This window comes from Teleopsis dalmanni, chromosome X, assembly GCF_002237135.1.
Source record: "Teleopsis dalmanni isolate 2A chromosome X, ASM223713v2, whole genome shotgun sequence".
Lineage (NCBI taxonomy): Eukaryota > Metazoa > Arthropoda > Insecta > Diptera > Diopsidae > Teleopsis > Teleopsis dalmanni.
This window is the reverse complement of record NC_051848.1, coordinates 86,359,909-86,383,060: the sequence shown is the minus strand read 5'-3', so window position 1 is coordinate 86,383,060 and position 23,152 is coordinate 86,359,909. Positions and strand designations below refer to the sequence as shown.

The 23,152-nt window shown below is 33.0% G+C and overlaps 1 pseudogene; it reads right to left on the bottom strand.

Moving 5' to 3' along the window:
• The window catches only part of LOC119689938, a 97,619-nt pseudogene that overhangs the window by 54,618 nt on the left and 19,849 nt on the right, over positions 1-23,152 (bottom strand).

Here is a 23,152-nt window from a genome sequence, read left to right as displayed (position 1 = left end):
ATTAGTTTTTACATTCTGTTTTTGTTTTTGCTTTTGTTTTGAAATCTAATTAATCCCTGCCAAACCGAAAATAAATTCAAACTGATTGCCTTTAAAATGCAAAAGCAAAATCAAAAATCAAAGCGAAAAAAAAAAATTAAAACCAAAAAAATATTCATGAAATGTGCCGTCAAATATATCAAAACAACTGAAGCGTCACTTTGAACTTTGTGTGCTGTATATTATCTCTTGCCCTTTTCTTCACTCACACATGCACACCACCTACAGAGCAGCTATGCTCAAAAAATACGAGCATAGCTGCTCGTTGCGATTTGCGAGTTTGCCTATTGCAGTGGTGGGGACTGACTGCGTCTGCTGTGTGCAGTATGGAGTGTGGGGTGTGATGTGCAGAGCCTGCGACGTTTTGCATGATCTGTTCGCATGAGAACATCTTCAAGTAGCTGGAACAGCAGCACCACCAACAACAAGATTACTGGAATAAAGGAATAAAGTTTAACAAGTGCTCACGGCGCGGTCGACGCCCGATTGACTCTGAATAGGCGACTACTAACCTTAAAATTGCGTAGCAGCGCTGCGCTAGCAGTGAAATATGCAGCATAAAAAAGCATCCAGAAAACGATACACTGCGAGGCCTTAAGCTTTATTTATGCATAACTACATACGTATGTATGTCGCCGTACAAACGTTAAAGTGGCGGCAACGCCATTGCATGCACAGTTTCGTTGTTGTTGTTGTTGTTAAACTGTTACGTCTTCACATGTTAGCGTATTTTTGTTGTTACTTTTTTAAATGTTACTGTTCTTGTGTTTAATTTTTAATTTACGTTCTTGTTTGCCAATTTTCCGAATTGGAAAATTTATGTTCTCTTATCGAGCGGCAGTTGCATGCATGCAACGTGGTATTTCCATGGAATTTTCGTTCAGCATATTCATGCAGGAATGTATTTTCTTGTATGTATTTTTTATGGCAAAAAAGAGAAAAAAGTTATGTGCACATACTCTGTTTCCGTATCGTTTGAATGATTTGCTACCGCTCCACTAATGTTCGACGTGTGCCTGTTCGTATCATATTTGACACAAGACTAACACTAAAGGAGTTTTGATATGAGAGGATACGAAAACTACCAAGGAAGAAGAAGAATTACTTCACACATACCGTTACCGATGAAAAAGCATAGTGCTGAAGAAAAATCTGTAGCATACGTTATACCGACATCGTATACTGCTGTTTGTATGGTATATTGTTCTAGATCAATGGTCGTATTGAATTATCTACAGAAATTGTGGTTTAAAATACTCAAGTATTCTAGTAAGAGGAGAAACAAGTACTCGAAGCTTTTGCGTGAAGTGCGTGAAAAATCATTTAATACTCATTAGGTAAAGTTAAGTTATAGAACGATCCAAATGATTCACTAAAGCTTGTTGACCCATTGTGTTACCATATAACAAATTAACTTTGAATCATTGGCAAAGCCAGAAATACTCTTCAGAGGGAGGTCCAAAATTAGTAAACCTGCGCTGCATATGCATTGTGCAGTAACAAACCAGATGTGAGGCAGTTTCACCATCCACTCCACAACGGCAAAAATGAACGATTCAATCTTCAATGGTTCAAGTTCCTCTAATCATCTGTAACCCATGAACAAACCTGCCACAAGTCTCGTAACTCGTTACTATGCTATTGAAGTAATGCCACTCTCAAATAGTAACCGCTTTTGGTATCTACAGTCTGTTATCTGCAAGTTCAACACAGGAGCGTGAAGAAAGTCATTTCTATTTAAGCTTCTTTAACCTCAAATTCGCAAACTCAAGACAAATTTAAAGCTATAACAACAACCGATTCTTAAGTTCAGTTGTATTGGAAAAAAATGAAACTCAAGAAACATGCATGCCATTAAACGTAATCAAAACACAGATTTATAAGATAGTAGTAGTATGGAAAATATCATATGACGCAATCTCTGAAAAGCCATTTAATGGTTTGAAGCTTCAAATCATACTTGATTTGGAAACTACAGTCGAAAATCTTTTAAGAAATAAATAAAGACTAAAAATACAAAGACTTCTCACCACTGAAGAAGTTATGACAAATTTTTAAAAATATTTAGCTTCCAACAAACTCTCTGCCATCAATCCCGACCGATACTTTTAGGTCAACTAATACTCAAATGACAACCTCAACCGTTGAAAACCTTAGATTGAATCTTAAAACACACTTTTCTTTATATAACGGTACGATGACTTCAAATAAAGGTCCATATATCGGATGACGGAATCTAAGTACAAACTATTGCTTACACTATGACTTTATCAATTATTTTTATTTTCAAAAGTAATTTAATAAGTTGTGTACTAAAAAAAAAATTTTCAATTAAATTAATTAAAAATAAAATAAAAAATTTTTGTTTTTGCACTTTCACTATGATTAAAACCTCTATTAAAAACAATAGTTTATATTAAGAATTCAGTTTATTTTGTCAAAACAGACGTTAAAATTTAATTTATTTGAATTATAAATTTTTAAAATAGTTTCAGTTGAGCTTTTGAAATAAATACTTTTATTTTTTCTTCTAGCCTGAGGATATGTTCAAGGTCTGAGTTAATTGCTTTCGTTAACAATGTTTATCTATTTTTTGTACTTAATACAGAATTCATACTACAAATCATTGATTGTACCAAATCTGTCAGTAGATAAATATTTTATTATCATTTCGTCCTCTCATTTAGCTAATTCCTTCACTTGCTTCCATCTCGGTTAGTGCTGCTTACATTGCCTTCACCATCTTACCCAGCAACATTGATTTAAATTTCAATTTAAGTATCAATTTAGATTGCCTCATTTACATTATGAAGAACCACAGGAGTTCCTTCATTTTATCATGCATGACGGACCAACTTCCACGATCTTAACTCTTTCTGACACAACCTCTTTTGAGCTGCCTTGTAAGAGTGGTAAATTTATTACCTACCGATTTGTTGGTTGGTTCTTAGCCACTTAAAGGCTTTTGTTGTAAGTGAGACAGGATCTCTCTCGCTCTTCCCCTAATCTGAAGTTTTCTCTTTTCGCCCTTTACTGGCGACAGCGCTTAACTGATTTGTGGCCCAAGAATTTTTGAAAAACTTTCAGCAAACGAAGACAAAGTATCAATCGAGTTGAGTGAAGTTAAGTTCTGTCGTGCACATGGTGCCTTCACGAATGCAACACTGCATTTGTTGTGTGCTTGCCTGCATGCTACACAGGCAAGCACGTCATGTCCGTCTGTATGTCGCTGTGTCTTTGTGTTTATCTGTTTATCTGTTTATTTACTGTGTATGCTTGTCTGTTTGCTTGTGCTTAAGTGTGCCTGTACGTTTGGTTGGCTTTAAATACCAGGCCTTACAGTCTGCTTTAATGTTGGTCCGTTGCTGGCCTCTCTCAGTGCGAACAGACAGCCTTTGCTTTGCTTACTGAGTTCGGAGCAAGAAAATGAAAACGTCTTTCAGTTGATTGGAGTTGATATGTGCTGTGTGTGTCGAGTTGACATATTCAAGTGGAATTGGCATACGTTGGATGCATAAATGCATTCATTTGGAAAATTGTTAAAGACACTGTTTGTGTTGTTCTTATTCTTATTCTTGTTGTTGTTGTTATTGTTGCATTAGTTGTGTATATATTTGCTGTAAGCTTTGTTTGTATGTCTACTATCAGAATTGTATGTCTACTGTAAGAATAACCTCTACTTGAAGTTGTTATTAACGAGGAAACTAGCAACTCTTTTTTTTTTGCTCATACCCCCCTCCTCTTCCTCCATCTCCACCTCCATCAAATGCATATAAGAAAATGTAAATTGGAACGATTCTGATGACACAAATGCAATTAAATAAATATTACTGATTTTATTGATAATAACGACGGACGACATCAACACAAATCTTCTAGTATTTTAGAGGAAGAAATACACACAGAGGTTTGTTTAGATCGAGTTCCGTTTATCAGAAATTTGTTTCGAGGGGCATTAATTAAAAAATGTGCAAATATAAATAATTTTATTTACTATAAACTGGAACTATAGAATGAGACGATTATGCAGTCATGGGATTCGCGAGTGGCAAATGGCAAAAGACATTGTAGAGTATCTAGTAAGGCCTCACCAAAGAGCAGCGTTCTTAGTCAAACGATTGACATTTTGACTTGCTTGCACTATAGACTATTTGTGACAAGATTAAGCGTATTAAATAGATGAAACCTGATAAGAATGTGAGTGTTACTGCATATTATTCAGTTTAAGTATTCCTTAAACAAGTATATTTAGTTCATCAAGATGTTAGTAATGCCATAAATAAGAAATTAGAGATAATATAAAGTTAAATGAAGTGGAGCGTACAGCTATTCTGCTGATTTGACAATTTGTCAAATAGTTTCCTAAGTATATTCTTAATGAAATATTAGAGAAGCCAAGCATTATACGCTTTTGGATGAACTCCATCAGAAAAATGAAACCTGTATGGCCCCAGCTGATTGATTGAACTATGCTTTGTTACAGTTAAAAATTCTATCACATAACGATTCCTGAAATTGAAGCTTAAAAAGCATTGCTATTTCGCAGATCAGAATTGAATAGCGCATATTTTTTAAACTAAGCTAACTTACGTTTCTTGTCCAAAAAGTCACTGCTTCCACCCATTGAAGCAGAAATTATATATTAATATCTTAAAGTGTCGATTCCATTACGTTTCGATAGGAATGCAACTGCTGCATTTGGACGAACCAGAATACGCGTTACATGTTAGTACTTCATAAATATACCAAATATCCTCATTAAAAACGGTTCGCAGACAGTTTACCAAAGGAACGAGTGTGCTTCTTCTATGCGAATTTGCATCGCAGCACCTCCTGGGGTGAGCTTGTTTCGAAAGCCATTAAAACCGATTCGTCTGTTGTCATTATTTTTTTGGCTGAGAGCACCAACAACAGCACTCAGCTTAACGTACACAAGTGAATAATAACTTTTCATAAAAAATACTTTTCAATGTCAATTGAAAAGTAAAACGACTAAAAGGAACAAAAATAAATAGGAACTGTAAAAGTTGGAGAAAAAAAATGTTGTGAAGCCCGCATACACACTGCGGGTCGTAAAACAGAATTGTCTCTGATGAGAGAAGAGGCACAGATTCACAGTAGGTTACCGCATAGAGTGATGATGCCAGAGTGGATCTCCTATAAACTTGTGAAAATCAGTGGGAAGTATAATGGCTTGCTTGTTTGCATTTTTACATATTTATTGATTTTTTTCTGTTTATAGTTTATAGTTTTCATAAAGCATTTTTATTATCTTTTCATACTCGAGGTGTTTTAAATTGTTTAATTTCACATTTATTTCGGCCCATACGAGTAAGTACAATGCGCGGGCAATGCGAAGAAAATTGATCATTGCACATTTATCTTTAGGCAATGTCTGTTTAACTACAATTTTTATTTTTCTACATTGGGACTAACAATCATATATTGTCTATATAAATTAATATAAAATGGATTGGATCCTTGGTAAATGAGCAGCTTGCCGACCCTAATACAGTCCTTTGAGCAGCTTGACTTTTATTATAATTACGTGAAATTTTATTTTCAACAAAACCTCTAATAAAAAGAGAACCACGTGAACATCAAATCTTTCTGATTAAATATAGTTATTACAGCCATGTTCTTGTAAACTCTTTAAAAGCTAACTGCATCTTGAGTTGAAACTTTTCTTCCACGAGCAAACCTTAATTCTCTCCTACTATTTTAGGTTTGGGAATAATTACAAATCTTACAAATTACAAATTGGTTTAATAAAATAGCAAATAAAAAATACAGCGCTTGAAAAGATGTAGTTCAAATGGATCATACTGTATATCCACTTATTTAGAAAAAAAACCGAAAATATTAATTATATTTTAGTTGATGAAAAATTTACTTAAATTTTACCCCTTTTCCTTCTTCAGATGCAGTACTTACCTATATCGAATGCATTACTTGGTTGTACCCACAAAAGAAGTGTGCACAATAGAGCGATTAGTTGAAAGGAAAGGCACTGTTGGGAGAACATCTTACGGGAGCGGTTTCTAGACTTTTGTGTGGTTAAGTTAAGTGATGAGGTTTGAATCATCTTCTATGTTTTTGCTGAATTACGATTTAGGTAGATAATTTCTGTAATTACTACTGGTTTGCTTTATAATTGTGCTGCAGCAAAGGGTATGTTGATGATTAGAACTGAAAAAAAGGAAAATACATATGGTTATTATAAAAATTAAAATCTTTAAAGGTTATATATAACAGTAAATAGTAAAATTGGTATACAATAATAGATAAACATAAAGTTGGAAATAATGTAACTGTCAACTATATAAACAGTAACGTTATATAGAACTGTTCAATTTTGCACTTATTTGTTTACACTTATATGTCTATAAAATTTTATATATAGTTTATGCGAGAACATAAATATATCACTTAGAAGGAATATGATTTCACGATCATAAAACCTAGTGAAAGAGTCTCAAGAACAAAGAAAAGGAAAAGTCAGAGACAAAAGCATGGATACGCAAACTCAAAAGTAACGATAAAATAAAACCAAGTCTTAAAAGCAAAGCAAGAACAAAATACAAAAAGTCAAAAACAAAAACAAAATAGCAATAACGCAGGCTTAAATAAACACAAAAAGAAACACAAATTTAAAGTAAAAAACAACAAAGACAATGTCAAGGCCAAAGGCAAAGACATATATAATACAAGATAAAATCAAAGATAAGAGCGAGAGCATATGTAGCGTCAAGGATAAAGATAAAGAAAAGAAAGACAAATAGAAATTAACAAAAACAAAGACGATGATAGCAGAAAAGACAAATGCAGACGCAAAGAAATATAGTAATGTAAACAAAGAGACATTGATAAAAGCAAGATAAAAGAGACGAGATAAAGCAAAGATAAGAACGAAAGCATATGTAACGCCAAGGACAAAGATAAAAAAGAAAAACAAACAGAAATTAACAAAAACAACAACTATGATAGTAAAAAGGACAAATGCAGACGGAAAGAAATATAGTAATGTAAACAAAGAGACAATGATAAATGCAAGATAAAAGAGACAAGGTAAAAGCAAAGATAAGAGCGAAAGCATATGTAACGCCACAGACAAAGATAAAGAAAAGAAAGACAAACAGAATTAACCAAATTCATAATAAATTAATAATTAATTAAATTAAATAATAAATTAATTAATAAATTAACAAAAACAACAACAATGATAGTAAAAAGGACAAATGCAGACGGAAAGGAACATACTAATGTAAACATAGAGACAGTGAGATATGCAACAACACAAATAAAGATGGAGACAATAAAAAAGAATAATTAAAGAAAAGGAAATTAAAAATTGCTTTTTATTATATATATTATATAATAGTAGCACTTATCAATTTTAACATGGTTAACTACATTTGCAATGGCTATATTTGATGGCTATGTGATTAATACCGGTTACGAATATTAACATCTACTAGATGCACTATATATTATTTATATGATATTTAACGTTATACATAAGAGTACAATATTTCTTCTTAAAGCTTCAGCTTTTTAATGAGAACTCGAATATATTAAAAAGTTCAAAAACCAATGTAGTTGAAGAAAACATATTGTGGGCTAATTTTCAAATATGGGAAATAAATGGTTTGTAAGGCAACATTAAATGCACTTACATGTCTTAGATGTTCTTTCTGTTACCTATTCTTGGATTTCGGTACTAAAATAAAAATATTTTACCAACAACAGCAGATTAGCTTAGTTCACCCGCAGTCCATGGTTTTCTTAGATACCCAAAAAATTTCATTTAAATCTTATCAGAAAACATTAATTCGAAGTAAATTTGTATGAAAACCCATTAAATATGTATTGCTGTCGTAAGAAGCATTTCTTGTTAGAAGATCAATGGCAAGTGAGAGTAAGAGGGGAGACACAGTAAAGACCACATGCTCTACTGGCTTCTGCCGTAATTATTGCCAGAGTATTGTGCCGTCTCGCATTGTAACATTCTAACTTTCTATATAGCGTTAATAAATTCAAATTATTTCATTCTTCATTTAGCCACACTTAATTAGTCCGCTTTGATCCAATAAGTTGCAACAGAAGCAACAACATCAGCAAAACTCATTAAAATTAAAGCACATCAATAGCGGTGTTGCCACCCTATTTTTATTGACTGGTTGTATTTTTCTTCCCCATTTGTTGTATACTGCGCTGTCTTCAGAAGCAAAACAATTACTTATAGACTATATTTAAGATTTCTCTGCATTTTTCTTTAATTTTCTGCTATTTTCTAAAAGAATTTTCTTCTTTTTTTTCTTCTGAGGCACAATTAAAGCGACAACTATGCATGAGCAGATTTGCCACACTTTGCTGCCCAGCTTTTTTGTTGCTTCTTGCTATTTTGCTATTTTGCTATACGTGAATGGCTTTTATTTTTTAAATTATTTATACTGCCGCTTAGACTTCTTTCCCTCCGCTTAATACATTTTATTTATTTTTTATTTTTTGCAACGTTTTTCAACATTTTTCAACATTTTATTACCGTGGCCTGCTTATGGCATGTGGTGGGAATTAAAGCGACTGGCGCAGCGAGCGCGTCTCTGGAACCTGCCTGGCGCTTTTCATTTGCCTTTTCTACGGCTTTGCCTTGTTGTTTGCTTTAGTATTTAAAAAAGAAAAGAAATTCTATAGAACAACACACACACACACACACACACGTGTATTCTATGTATACATACACAAAGAAAAAAACTTGGCTAAGGAAATTGTAGCAAAAGAAGTTGAATGAAAAGCGCAACGTCATCATGAATGAAAATTGCATGAAATTGGTACACAACACCGCACCGTGCCGCACAGTGCCGCGCATTCCGCGCAATACACAGCAAAGCCAGGCTAAGTAAAGCAAATCTAAGTCAAGCAAAGCACAGAGCCACACCGCACAGCACAACATAGCACAACACAGCACAACACAGCACAACACAGCAAAGCATAGAAACATTTTAATTGAAGTTTTTTACAGTGTAAGTATGTGTGTACACTGTATAGTGTACTTTTCATTTGTACTGTTTGGACGGTTTACTTTTACACCAGCAGCAGAGCTTGTTGTTACTGGCAGCACATATCATAATGGCCTGGTGAGTTCCATTTTTCCACTTGCATTTATTATGGCACCGAGTAGAATAAATTGGAAGAGAAGTAGAGAAGCAATAAGCCCAAGAAATTAGATTATGAAATATGCTTTCCACAAACTGGATCAAGTTAAAACGATAAAAAAAATTAAGTTACAACTGTTATTGATTTAATGGCGAACATATGGCCTTCTTCTCTATTCAAAGAACTACATTCTACTCTTGATAATATAAAGAAATTGAGCGCTGAAGCCTTCGAATTTTTCATAAGTTATAAAAACACAATTACACAATTAATGACTTTGTTCTGAAACACATAAAGACTTGATTACATAGAAAATTTATTAAAGCTTTTAATCTCAACATTGTGCAATTTTTTGTAATGCTTAACTATCTATAAGTTTATTAGACAAAACCGGATTTGCACTGATCAACCCAAGAAGGAAGAATATTTAGAAATTACACAAAAATTTGCAACATCAGTTAAGAATAAAGTATACTGTAAATAATATTATAATATTATCTTTGTGGAAGCCAGTCAAGTCTCACAGAGACTTGAATTTCTAACTAGAACCTTTGCGACCTCTACTAAGAACAAAAAAAAAGATATCTAGCTAGCTCTCATCTATTGTGCATAAATCGTCTATCAGTAACCTTCACAACATTCTTCTACACAAAGGAAACCAAAATCATTAGAAGAAACATGAAGTACAGCTATAAATATAAAGATATAAAGAAATATATGGGTTATCTATCCCATAGATAGATAGATGAAGAATGATGAAGACAAAGAAAGTTAGAAAAAATATAAAGCGAAAAATTAAAGTAATTGCAATTAACAAAGAAAAATAGATGAGGAATGATAGAAATGGAATAAAAACCAGAAAGAAAGAGTTTATGAATAAATGTAAGAAAAAGCGACACAAGCGCAGAAAAGAAAAGGGAGAAGGAAACAAAGACAGATAGAGAGAAAATTATAAAAAAAAGACAAAAATATTTAACGATAAGAAATGTTTGAGGAAAAAATAAGTGTGAGGTGGAAAGAGAGAGGAGAAAGTTGGGGAAAAAGTGACCGAAAAAGAGAGAAAACGAAATGAAAGAGAATAAATAACACAAAAAAATAAGAAAAAGACAAGTGAGGAGGGAAAAAGACATAAAGAGAGCGAGAAGAGAAGAAAAATAAACAAAAAAAAAAAGATAAAAACGAGCTAGAAAAGGAGAGAAGAAAAAACGATAAAGAGAGAGAAGAAGAGAGAAAAAGACTTAGACAAAAATTATAATGAAAATGAATCAAACGAATTAACATGAATTAAAAAACGATAGCTATATGGTCTTTTCAATTAAAAGAATATTTAAAGGTACTGTTAGGAAAAACATGTTTTAGTGATTATACACTGATACAATCTCGTGATATTTACTATATAACATGGTTGTTGCTTGTTTTTGAAAATTAAAGTTTTTTAATAAGAGTTGTATATTTTTCTAGTTAATATTTTGCGTTAACATCAATATAGGATCTTATATAATACAATTATAAAATTTTGTTGCTTCTTTTACTTCAAATCTATGAAGCTGGTTAAAAAGTAAGCAACTAACTTTCACTTAAATACATATTGAACTTTGTTTTTATAAGTCAAATGGAAATATATCATATACGGTAAAGCAAAGCACACATTTCACAACTTTACGATTCCCTCCAGACAACTAGTTGCTCTTCAAATCCTACGAATGATCTTTTTGGAAACTCACTTTAATCATTTCAATAAAATGAGTTGGAAACAGTGAGCCAATAACAGTACGCTCACGTTTCGTAAAATAAGTATCCATTATTTCAACTGCACCTTAGTCGCCCCAACAGTTTGCAACTGCAGTCAGAGCCAGAAAACACACTTCATCGATTGCACTTGAGCATATGGCATTGTAGTGCAATTCCGTTTTTCTCTTGCTTCTTGCCCCTTCTTGACTTTTATTTATTGGTCGCTGTGTTTTATCAGAACAGGAACAAGTTATATAATCCGTTTGCTGGATAGCACGCTAGAGTTTTCAGCATTGTCAATAATTCTTCGGTTAATTGTTCATCTGTTAACGTTCTTTCATCCTATCGTCGATTCGCTGCACTATTGCAAATGTTGCACGTTTAAAAGCTGTATCGCCTTGCCGCTATCTTTGTCATAGGCAGACTCCGTTCCACGGTTGTATTTCGATGTTGTCGGCATTTGCGTCTTTAAACGCGGCTGCCTTAGTAAACGTCCTTACAATCTACACGCATTGATAGGCCATAGCGTCAGTGAAGTAGACACGCTTGCGCCACGGACTGTGTAGGTAAAAATTACATACATATTTTATAAAGTAACAGAAACTACTACGATGTACTCTCAAGCAAAGTCTCAAGCCACGAAAGCAAAAGATGATAAATTCTCACTGTCATACTACTTATTTCCTACATAAATTGTAAACATAGAAAAAGCATGCTTCATTCAACTCTCTTATCTCCTTTATCTAACTATGTGAATTTTTCATTTCATCAAATTTTTCACTCTTTATTTTTTAATTTTATTTCAAACTTTTTTCTGTCATTATTTATTGCTTTATTTTGCTTTACATTTTGTTTCTTTTTCAGTTTATTGCGTTTCCTTTACCCGTCAGTTGCTTTCTTCCTTTTTTGTTTTTGACTAGCCCGAGGCTTCATTTTCAAAATAGGTTAAATTAATAATGACACCCATGCAGATTGCGATTTGCCTGCAACCTGAGGACGTTTGCCTGCCTGTTAACCGGGCGGCTTACTTGCCTAGCTATCTTACTCTTATGTATTTATGCCGCAGCTTGCTCAACGGCACTTGTTCGCTGAAGTTCAGTGAGAGTGGCCGGCATGAAGTGAAGACGAGTACTTTTCACAGACTCAAACGGATTGGAACGTTGTTCCACAGTCGCTGCATGATGGTAGTTTGTATTACTGTTAAACTGTGTGACTTGTGCCGCGTGTTGGCCTAGCCTGCGCCGTGATGAGTGCTGTGCCGGGTTTAATGCCTTCAATCGGTTCTTATTTCTGCTTCAAAGTTTTGTTTATGCCTCGAATGGTTGTTGGTGATTCTGAGCCCATTGGGTATGTTTGTTTTTATATGGATACTCTTTGGCACATTATGTATGTGCAGTGGTCGGTGATGTATTGCCTTGTATATAAATTTCATTTTACAGCTATATATAAGTATTAACAATATGAACTAGGTGCGCTTGTTTGCGGCACCGTGGGGTTTTAGGGTTTCTCTCATGTATTTGAAGCCGCTGCGTTTTTCCAATTTATATTGGCCGCCTTGATATATGAGCTAATACTGTGCTTTCGGCTTTTTTCGCGGCTGAGTTGCAACTTTCTTCTTCCTTCTCAACGCAGAGTTGCAGGCTATTTACAGAGGAATTTTTCTTATATTATATTACACAGGTTTGTACTTTAATAAATGGCATGAATCCAGTTTTTCTAGACTTTTGAATAATAACTTTTTAATTAAAGTTTACAGTTAATTAATTTAATAAAGAAAAACCTGGACACCGAGCAGGAGAGAAGAGGGACACCACATTTATATTTTATTTATAACATAAATAAAAAATATTAGTGTTTACAAATTAATATAACCTTAATAGTTACGTTCTAATAAATGAACGCAGAATAAAGTTTTATAAAATATAAAGTTACCGAGTTCGATCAAAGTAGCCATACATATCATATTGCATATTTAAAAACGAGAATATCGATAAGCTCGGATTTAGTATGGGGGAAAGATTATTCGAACTTCTTGTAGTATACTACATTAATGTATTCAAAAATATATTCCGAAAACGCTCTGTCACAAAAAAAAAATTTAGTGTATTGTCAGAAATAGCATATTTTGTTACATTTCGAGTTAATTTTATTTATTATTGCCACTTCGAACTGTATCTATGTCACTCGGTTACTCGGTTAATGGTAATACTCTATTCTCTTTGGCTACAACCCTCAGCAGTAGCGGCCTAAACTGACTCTGCACGTCGATGTTATCAGAATTAAGAAGTCCACTTTTATTACCGAGTTATAAAAGTAAATAATTTACCGTCACTAAAAAGACGCAACATGTATTAAAGTTTCATTGCTGATCAAATTAAAATAAATAAATTTTCCTAGAATTAAATGCAGTTAGTCTCGGTTGGCACATCGTACTTCTCAAGTAGGTCTAAATCAATTTTTACTTTGAGAAGCTTCTTTCAGCATAAGCTGTACTGACTGGAACTGTGAGCATGATTCTGATTATGGATTCTGGTTCTCATAAATATTATGATATACTTCCTCTGGATTATTTTCTTTACTTTCTGCAGTTTCTCAAACAGTTCAAAAAGATGAATATCGATGTTTCACCTTCCCAAAATATCATACTTAAAGCATTACATCAAGTATTGTAAGATATTTTTTTGGAATGCTTTCCATATGACTAATGTCGTATATGAAACCAAACCGTGCAAAATTTTCATTAAGTATTTTAAATTGTTGCTTGGTATCAATTATGAGAGCACCTATCATTGTGATAAAAAGTCTATTTTATTCTGCATTTCAACGGATTGTATGACAGTTATTGACCAATATTCTGAACCCTAAATATTAATCCAAGAGTATTTTTTACGTCTTGTGGATGCCAAAGTTTTTGATTGACGCAGCTTGTTTTTCTACAACAGCGAATTTTTGTTATTAATACGTTGCAAGGCTCCCGTAGTGTAAGATCATATTTGGATATCAACTTAAATAGATCTAGCGTCCAGAGTAAGAGATTATCGATAAGCTTTAAATGGCAGTTTATGAGAGGCTAAGAATCTTTTTATGTCAATGAATGTTGCGCCTTACAGTGAATACCCCCATTGTTGAAAGACTCTCCTATTTACGCAAAAAGAGACAAACAAAATCATTTTTCTCTGGCAAGTGTAGTTAAGGTATAAGGCTTAATATGTACAACTTTTTACAAGGCCGTCGACGGTTGCCGATATCCCTGACGCCCAGTACCGCCACTGGATAGTATATCTATCCATCTAAAGCTAAACTTGTTACAATCATAAAAGGCTTGGAAGTTGCTGATGGGAACAATTTCATATGATCCACAAAGCCATACTTGCACACAGCTCGGACAAAGTGAACAACCGGGTCCATACTTAATTTCAAGTTTTAAACACCCACTTTAGGCTGTACTTCCTCTATACTTTCGAAGTAAATTTTCTCACACAAATCCCATGAGTTCAGCTTTTATCGTTTGCTTTAATACTTAAGTCAAAACATTTTTGTGGAAACTTCAGATTCGCCTGCACCGTTGAACGTAACCCAAATTAAATGAATGAAATTTATTGTATTCGAGTTGAAAGCAACTTTACACAATTTGCATAAATACTTGCTACAATTGAGCGCAACAATAACACCAGCAATTGACAACTGTCAACTGTCAAAATGGGAGCAAGACACACACAACCATAGCTCCACATAGCCCCACATAGCTTCACACACATGCACACCCAACGCACTCAGCTGAGTGTCAAATTAAATTGATCAATTAACCACTTTATCACATACGACAGTTAAAATTTATACTCGTGTCTATGAAATGCACAAAAGCTTAAATTTTTGTCAATTGGGGGTAAATTGACAAGTTAAAATATCAAAAAATCAGAAAATCAAAAAATCAAAAAATCAAAAAATCAAAACCTAAAATAGATAAGAAGTAAAAGTCAAAAAAAGTTAAAACGAGTACGATATTAAAGCCAGCAAAAATGGCGCAACGACGCAACGGCGCAGCGGCGCAGCAGCGCAGCGACTCAACGAGTCTTCAATTGCATGTGTGTGTCAATCAGAAGCACACAATCGTACGTACGCAACAGGCTTACGTACGAGTACACGTCACCACTGCACTTATAGTACAATGCCACGGGGTGGCGGAGTGGCGAAGTGGCGGAAAGCCGAAATGCCGAAGTGCTTGCTATGGAAGAAGAAGCAAAAAGTTACCCTAATAGAATTTGGACGAAAATTAATGTCAATCGTAAATTGTGCCAACAAAATTATATGGAATAGTAGCGCTCCGCATTGAAAATTTAAACTCATTTAGTTTTGAGTTTTTAATTCTCGGAATTAAGTTCTCACTTATGGGTTCGTAGCGGCTTACTCGGTCGTCGGCTGTATGAAGTTGTCTGAGAAATGTCACTTTTGACATTTACACTTTAATGAATTAATGAATGCAGCGCAAAAAACTGTTCGCCTTCACCACGCTAAAGCGTTGCGAACACACATTTTTTCCAGCTCAAAAGTAATTTGTGAATTTTTTACATTTTAAGTTTCACTGAAGTGTTCCGACAGTGGTACGCAGTGTAATGTATTTACTATTTTGACAGCTGTCAAAGAGACAGTCTTCTTCAGAGACACCACTAAAACAGCAGCAGATTAAAGTAGTGAAATCAGTACGAAAATGGCGAAATATGATAGAATGTAAATAAAATGAAAAGTAGATAAATGCAGTTGTATTTACAATGAAATCGTGGAATGAGGGCTTTAAGGGGTTAAAAAAATATTAATGGGTTAGACTGACCTCAAGTAAAGATATTTAAACATAACCTTCGATAAATATATGAAAACTTCTAATCGTCAATACCGAGATGTACATATGCCAACATGCAGAAATAGTGAGAAAGTGCTTAGAAGAGTTCCTTAAATTTACAAAGAATTACAATCAATTTAATGGCCTCATACACATGGGAATGTATAGAACTCAGTATAGACTGAGCTCAAGTAAAGGTACTTAAACATAACCTTCAATAAATATATGAAAAGTACTAATCGCCAATACCGAGATACACATATGCCAGCTTGCGGAAATAGTGGAAAAGCATTTGGAAGAGTTCCATACATATATGAACAATGATAGTTAATATAATAGCCTCATACACATGGGGGTGTAAGGACTATTAATGAAGACAAAATATTATCGTTGACACATCTCGTTTAAACAAATCACGTAGCTAAACGTTATATTCCTTAGTAGTGCCGTTTCATTCTTCTTTATTAAAAATCTCAGAGCATATTTAAATTGAAGTGTATAATATAAAAAATTTTAGTACGTTCAGTTCTAATATACGACTTATATGAATACTTGTAGCTTAAGAATGCGAAAACTTATCCGAATTAATCCCGAACTGGAAGAACTATCAAACTTCGAAACAATCACGAAAAAGATTTATTGCCCACGTTAATCGAAAACGAGATATTAGCACACTAAAAGGGATTTTTGAAAACAAACAAGTTGCCACCAAAGCAAAAGAATGACCGAAAAACAATGGGTTGAAGAATTATGAATATTTAAAATGTACCTATGATGATAATGTACATTTTAAGAGTTAGTTCAGTTCAGTTTAGCTGAGTTAAGACTATGTTATATTTTGCGTTTGCAATTATTTTCCCTGCTGTTTATTTGTACGTGATCAAAGTTAGGGCTAAGGATCATTTTCATGCACAGTGTTACTGAAGCCGGTGTATTTAATTCAATAGGTGGATACGACTCTTCAGATTAAGTTTTTAGTCGAGCGATTCTCGTACAAACTTTAGTTGTGGCAACGTAAATCTTTTGGCATAAGTTGGTTCTATCAATCCCATAAGAGATGTTTTATAAGACAAATTTTTTAAAATCTTTTTATTGCAATTTTGTATTTTGTGGAATAGTATATATATTTTCTGCTGATTATTGATTAATATTTACAATGATTATGTGATAGCTACGATAAAGTCCGAAATTATGTACAAAAGGCCCCAAATTCGAAGAAACTTCTTAAGGACTAAAATATTGTACAACAATACAACAATTTGGGCTACTGCAGCATATGTTAAATCTATGAAAACAATTCAAAGCATACTTTATGGCTGCATACCCACATTCAAGTGCTTCTACAAACGCCTTTGCTTGCTTACACATACATAAATTCACAGTTATGTATTTGCGGTTCTTGTAGTTGTTTCCGTTTTGCAGAGCCAATTTAGCAACCAAAAAAAAAACAAAAAAAGAAAAAAACTCGTAAACACTAAAAACTGATAAAATGTCAAACCCCCGGTACACATAAAAGTCAGTCCACACGAATACTCGCATTCATTACCATACTGCACAGTATTGAGTTTCTACGCTTACATGTGCCTGTAAGCTTGTATATGGTACATGTATGTGTTTAATACCGGACGCTTGCATGCACACTAGCATAGAGTGACATATTAAGCCCCTTTTCGCACTACGGTGGAACAGTCACTGTTGCAGGTTACGTACTTGCAAATTTTCAAATCCATAAAAAACCATAAAAAACAAGACGACAACAAAAAAATCGGTGTGGGTTGAAGGAGAAAAAAATCGGTTGAAAAAAATCAAGGCAACCGGCGACGCAGAACTTACAAACATGTCGGAAGTTGGCTAACAGAAAACAACTACAACAACTACAACAATAACAGCAACAAAAAATGGCGTTGTTACTTTATAATGCCGTTGTATACGCGTAGCTTGCAAAAAATGAACGCAAAATTTCATCTTCAATTTGGTCCTTTGGGGCCAAATTAAAAGGCGCAAAATATGCAAAATAAGTGAAAAACAAAGCCGAAAAGCACAACAACAAGAGAATGTTTCAAAAAGATTTTATAGTGCTTTTTCCTATTTTTTTTTTTTCGATTTTTTTGCTCTTCTTTTTGAGTTAGGTAGACAGTTTGTACTATTTGTGGGTTGTTAAAAATTATAGATTGACATAAAAGTGGTTAGAGAAACATATGTACGAATATAGTTGGAAGACCAAGCAATTGAAATTTAAATATTTTTGGATGAAATTTAAAGCAATATGGCTACAACCGCAATCTTCAGAAAATAAGTTATAAAAATTAAAAAAATTAAATATACCAGAACTGTCTTTAAGTGTACCTAGAGAGACACACATTTCCAACCGTGCATACCTATGTAATTATGTACTTTGGAAAATGATTTTATGACTCTCTGTTTTGAATTTTTAAGATTTTTCAATGTAGGAGATATCTATATCAGGTTTATGTATAGGGTTTAAGCAATAGATAGCGGCAGCGTAAGGCACTCAGCGTATTAATATGACACATACGTCACTTTGTCCGTCTGATATTAAACTGCAAATACACAGAAATTGAGTTTGCCGTGTTCATGTGGACTTTTGTGGCTAAAAAACAATATATGCGGAACGCATTGAAAAACGCAGTAGAGTCACTCGTTTTTCGTAGACAAATGTGTTGAACACACTCCATAGATTAGAGCATGTGATAGAGCATGGTTGTGGTGACTTCTATGTAAAAGACAGTGAGCGACACTGTCCAGCAGACCACAGAAGTGTAAAGATGAGCAATTGCAAGAATTACTGGGTATTAATCCGATGTCACCTGTGAGATGCTTTTTCAACGCCAGGAAAGGAAATGTAGTGGAGGAATTGTGGAGGGTGACGAAAAATGGATTTTTTTTTAAAACTCAATCAAAAGAAAAACTTAGAATCATCACAGGAATCCTAACAGGGCATTGTAGACTAAGATACCACCTTACAAGAGTGGTTATAACTACAGATGCAAATTGTAGATTCTCTGAAGAGAATGACGAGAATGAGGTGCTATTAGAATATCCTGCGGTAATGCACATACGAAATAGACTCCTGGAAATGTATATTCTTACGGAAGAGACAGGTTCTATACTACTTTTTATTGACGCAACCGGGCTTAGAGACCTATTCTAAACCCAAAAGGGGGCACAATAGACCCGATATTCGCAGTGCCACATTCCCTTACAATAATAATAAAAAAACCTAATGCGGATACGCTGATACAACGCTTTATTCAGTACTACATTTTTTTATAAAATTCAAGCTCTCAAAATGAAATAAAGATAATAAGTACTAATAATAATAAAAATAATAAAAATAAAAAGTACTACATAAAGTTTTTCAAGACTTCAGTCATCATCATTAGAGCTATTAATCTATATCCTTAACTATACATTTTTTTCTTTCTATATCTTTTTTTTAAATATTTTTTTCAACTTTTCTTCAATGATTTGAAGATTTTCAAAGTCGATATGAACTCTCAACTATTAATTAATTAATATTTTAAATAATTCTGTTTTAATTCAGATATAACCAAAAATGCTTATATTGACCATAAACTTAAATTAAAGATTTCCTAATTAAGCAAACCAATTAATTAATTAGCGTGGACCACATTGGCCTTGTCATAACCAAGAATTCATCAGTGAACTGAGCAAACATGCACTTCAGAGTAAATATTTTAACTTAACTGATATTTAAGATACAAAAAAAAATTTTTAAATCATTAGTGCCGGTTTTATATATAGACTCCCCTTTACTACATAAATACAAATATTCATAGATAAATAAAAAAAATGTGAAAAAATCAAAAAGCCATTAAAAAAGTCCATAATTTATGTCTTCATAATTGAGATTGTCGAAATAAAATTGATTAGCGTAAAATTTCGTAATATACGATTACATGGTGTGATGTCACAGTACCAGTCATCAATGTGAGAAATTTTTGAAAATTTAAATAATAAATATATAAATATGCATTATTAAAACATAGATGTACAAAAATATTTTTTCATGTTAAATTGATTTTTAAAGCTTCAAGACTTCATCGGAGTAGTGAGAATTTGAGTTTAGGCAACGAATTTTCAATATAAAAAAATATTTGCTTAGCCCTAATCGAATACCACTTTTATGGCGGATTTATAATAAATCGAGTGGATTTCAACCAAACTCAAGGAAATTCGAGTTCATATAAGAGGTAAGGTTAACCTTTGTTCATTGATCAATTGTGATATCTAGAACATTTCACTTTTAATGCAGTCTCTTCAGTTAATAAAAATGCAATGCCTGTTATTACTTTAAAGAGCATCGTAGCACACCAACAGCTATAAAATATATTTTACAACATATATCTGAAGAAAACTTGATATATTCTTGTTTTATCTGTTCTGTTTTCAATACTCAATAAGCCACTTTTGTTATAAATATTGTTATATTATATATTATGAAGTGTTTTCGTCTACTCCGATGGGCTGCAAAAGACTCATTCAAAGTCTCATTCTAAAGTCTCTAATTGGTACGCAAAACAATATTACTAACTTTTTCTAGCAGGTTAGTTATTATGTATCAAAAAATCGTTATAAGACTGAAATGCCTTTTATTTAACTAAGGCTTGTATAGGCGTATACCCTAACATTTACTACGGAGGGGCTTTCAAATTTATTTCCGGAATAAAAAAAATAAAAATATTTATTCAACAGTCATAATGTATCAATAATGTTTTTAAATATGTGTAAATATAGTCTATCATTTCGCTACGCATTTCGACCACTCTAACAACCTTCTCCCTGCCTATAAATAGCGTAAAAATATTGATGAAAATCGTAATATTCTTATATACAAATATGCTTTTGTCGGTATGCAATCGATATCGAAAATAATAAATTAGTGTCCAGTCATTTATATACATATTTTTACATCTTTTTTTTTTGTCTATATACCTTCTGCTCAAAAAGTACTCGGATTTTGTAAATAAAACACACAAATTTAAATTTTATTCCAAATTTATTTTATCTCCTTCAAAATATGCTCCTTCTGAAGCGATACACATATGCCAACGCTTAACCCAATTTTCTATACACTTTTCGTAGGCCCGTGAAGGTATGGCTTTTAGTTCCTTCAGCGAATACTCTTTTACCGATTCAATCGACTCAAAACGCTTACCACGAAGGTGTCAAAAAATCGCGTACAATAAAAATGTTCCATAGTAAAAATCGCTAAATGTACTTGAGGTAGTCTCACATTAATAGGTAGTCTCTCAAGAAAGGGTGTACCAACATAACAAAAAAAGTCTATTACTTAAGGAGTAGTTAACAAACAACAAAATCCGAAAACTTTTTAAGCCGGTACATTATGTACATTTTTCAGTTTTTTGATTTCGTTAGGTGTGGGTTTTAATCACTTTCACCCACCCCTTGAGCTTCGAGCCTGTGCATCGCTTAAAAACTATTGATGAGCTTTATAATTGTCTTAAGTGAAAATATGATTTCATCGATATGTTATCGATATCGAAAGTAATAAACTGCTTTCGAGCCCATTAGAAAAGTATACTATGTGGTGCAGAATAACTTTAATACGGAGAATGATTACTGAAGTTAGAATGTGAGAAGAAATACTGATCACATTTAATTTGAATATGAACGCATCAAGAATGCAAATGGAAGCAAAAAAAAGTGCACCAAATTATTTACACTTGTGCGAAATTTTTTTTTAAATTATTTGCACCAAAAAGCCTTTCAGAAAAAAGTGCAAAAAAGTGCAAACAAATATCCATTATTTGTTTATTATTTATTAAAGTATTGTGAAATTAAAAATTGTGTTTTTAATATAGATTTAAAACCGATTCGCTGCATGAGTTGGTTATATTTATTTAATTTTTTCGATGCAAAAACTAAGTTCACTTTTAATATGAATTAATTACAGTCAATAGCATTTCTACTCAAAAATGATATGTAAAAAATTTTTAAATTCCAGCCTTATCTGAAATTTATTTAAATTATGTATGCAAATAGGCTTTGTTTTATGTGACTTGTGTGTAAAAAATTTTATTTATTTTATTTTTTTATGTTTGCAATATAAAATATATGAAAATATATGAAATATATGAATTTTTACACGGCACGGAAGCTGTAATAAACGCCATAAAAATTCAAATTACAAAAATTTTTCTGTTTGTTTCTTTACATTATTTTATTATTAATTTTTAAACAATTTATTTTGGTTTTGAATTTTGTATTAATTTAAGAGACTTTTTTTCAAAAAAAAAACAAATCATACAAGCAGAATATGTCGCTGCACGTCAGCGTTTTTGCACGATTTTCGGTTGTAATTTCAAGCAAAACTGAAACTACGAATTCGTGCAATGAAGTTAAAAAATTCATAAAAATTCTATGTAATGATTTGTAATAACAAATTAACATTTACAACAAATACATGATATAAATGCACTTTTTTTCACAATTTTTAATTTTTAATTTTAATTTTAATCGAGCGTGTAAGGCACAACTTAATTGCTTGCATCTACAAACAGTTTTCGATGCGCTTTGCTTTGGTCGTGCAGTGCTCGGAAGAGTCCGCATGTGCTCCCGCAGTTTTTCCAATTTCCTCATTACTAATTTTTATGTAAATTAAATTATTTTCACGATAAGCATATGTTTAACCGTTTTTCATATTTTCCATTATGTAAATTGTTATTTCATTTTATTACCAAAATTGTTGACAATTGTTGAAAATTTTTGTACAACACAACAACAACAACAACAACGGCAACAACAACAACAAAGATCTACAAAAAACTTGAGTCCAGCAAAAAGGGAACTCAAGGCCAGAAAAGAGCTACTCGTCTAAAATTAAGCGTGACACCTGTAGGTGGGCCCTTAAATATAACAATGCCGCAGTTTTTTGCTTGTCTTTCGATTTTCGAACATACTATCGCTCATATATATATATATATATATATATATATGTATATACATAGATTTCATGTTAACAACTTTTGTTTACATTTTTTATGCCGCCGACAAAGTATATAGCCACATGCGACGACGCACTAATCATGCACGGTACGTTGCTGTAGTTGTTGTTGTCCCCGAATCGCTGCATGCAGTTGATATTATGGAAAACGTCATATACACATCGTGTCTCTTTTGCCTGCACATACGCATTTATCTATACTTTTACTAGCAACATTGTTACCAAAACGCCAACGCCAACGTTGTCACTGTCGCAGAGACTGTTAGTGACAGTGGTACTCTTGCCACTAAATACAACAACTGTTAACAACCAACCAACGACAACAACAACAACGAATCTACCAACGCCGATTTTAGGACGAAATTAAGTGTACTTCATGG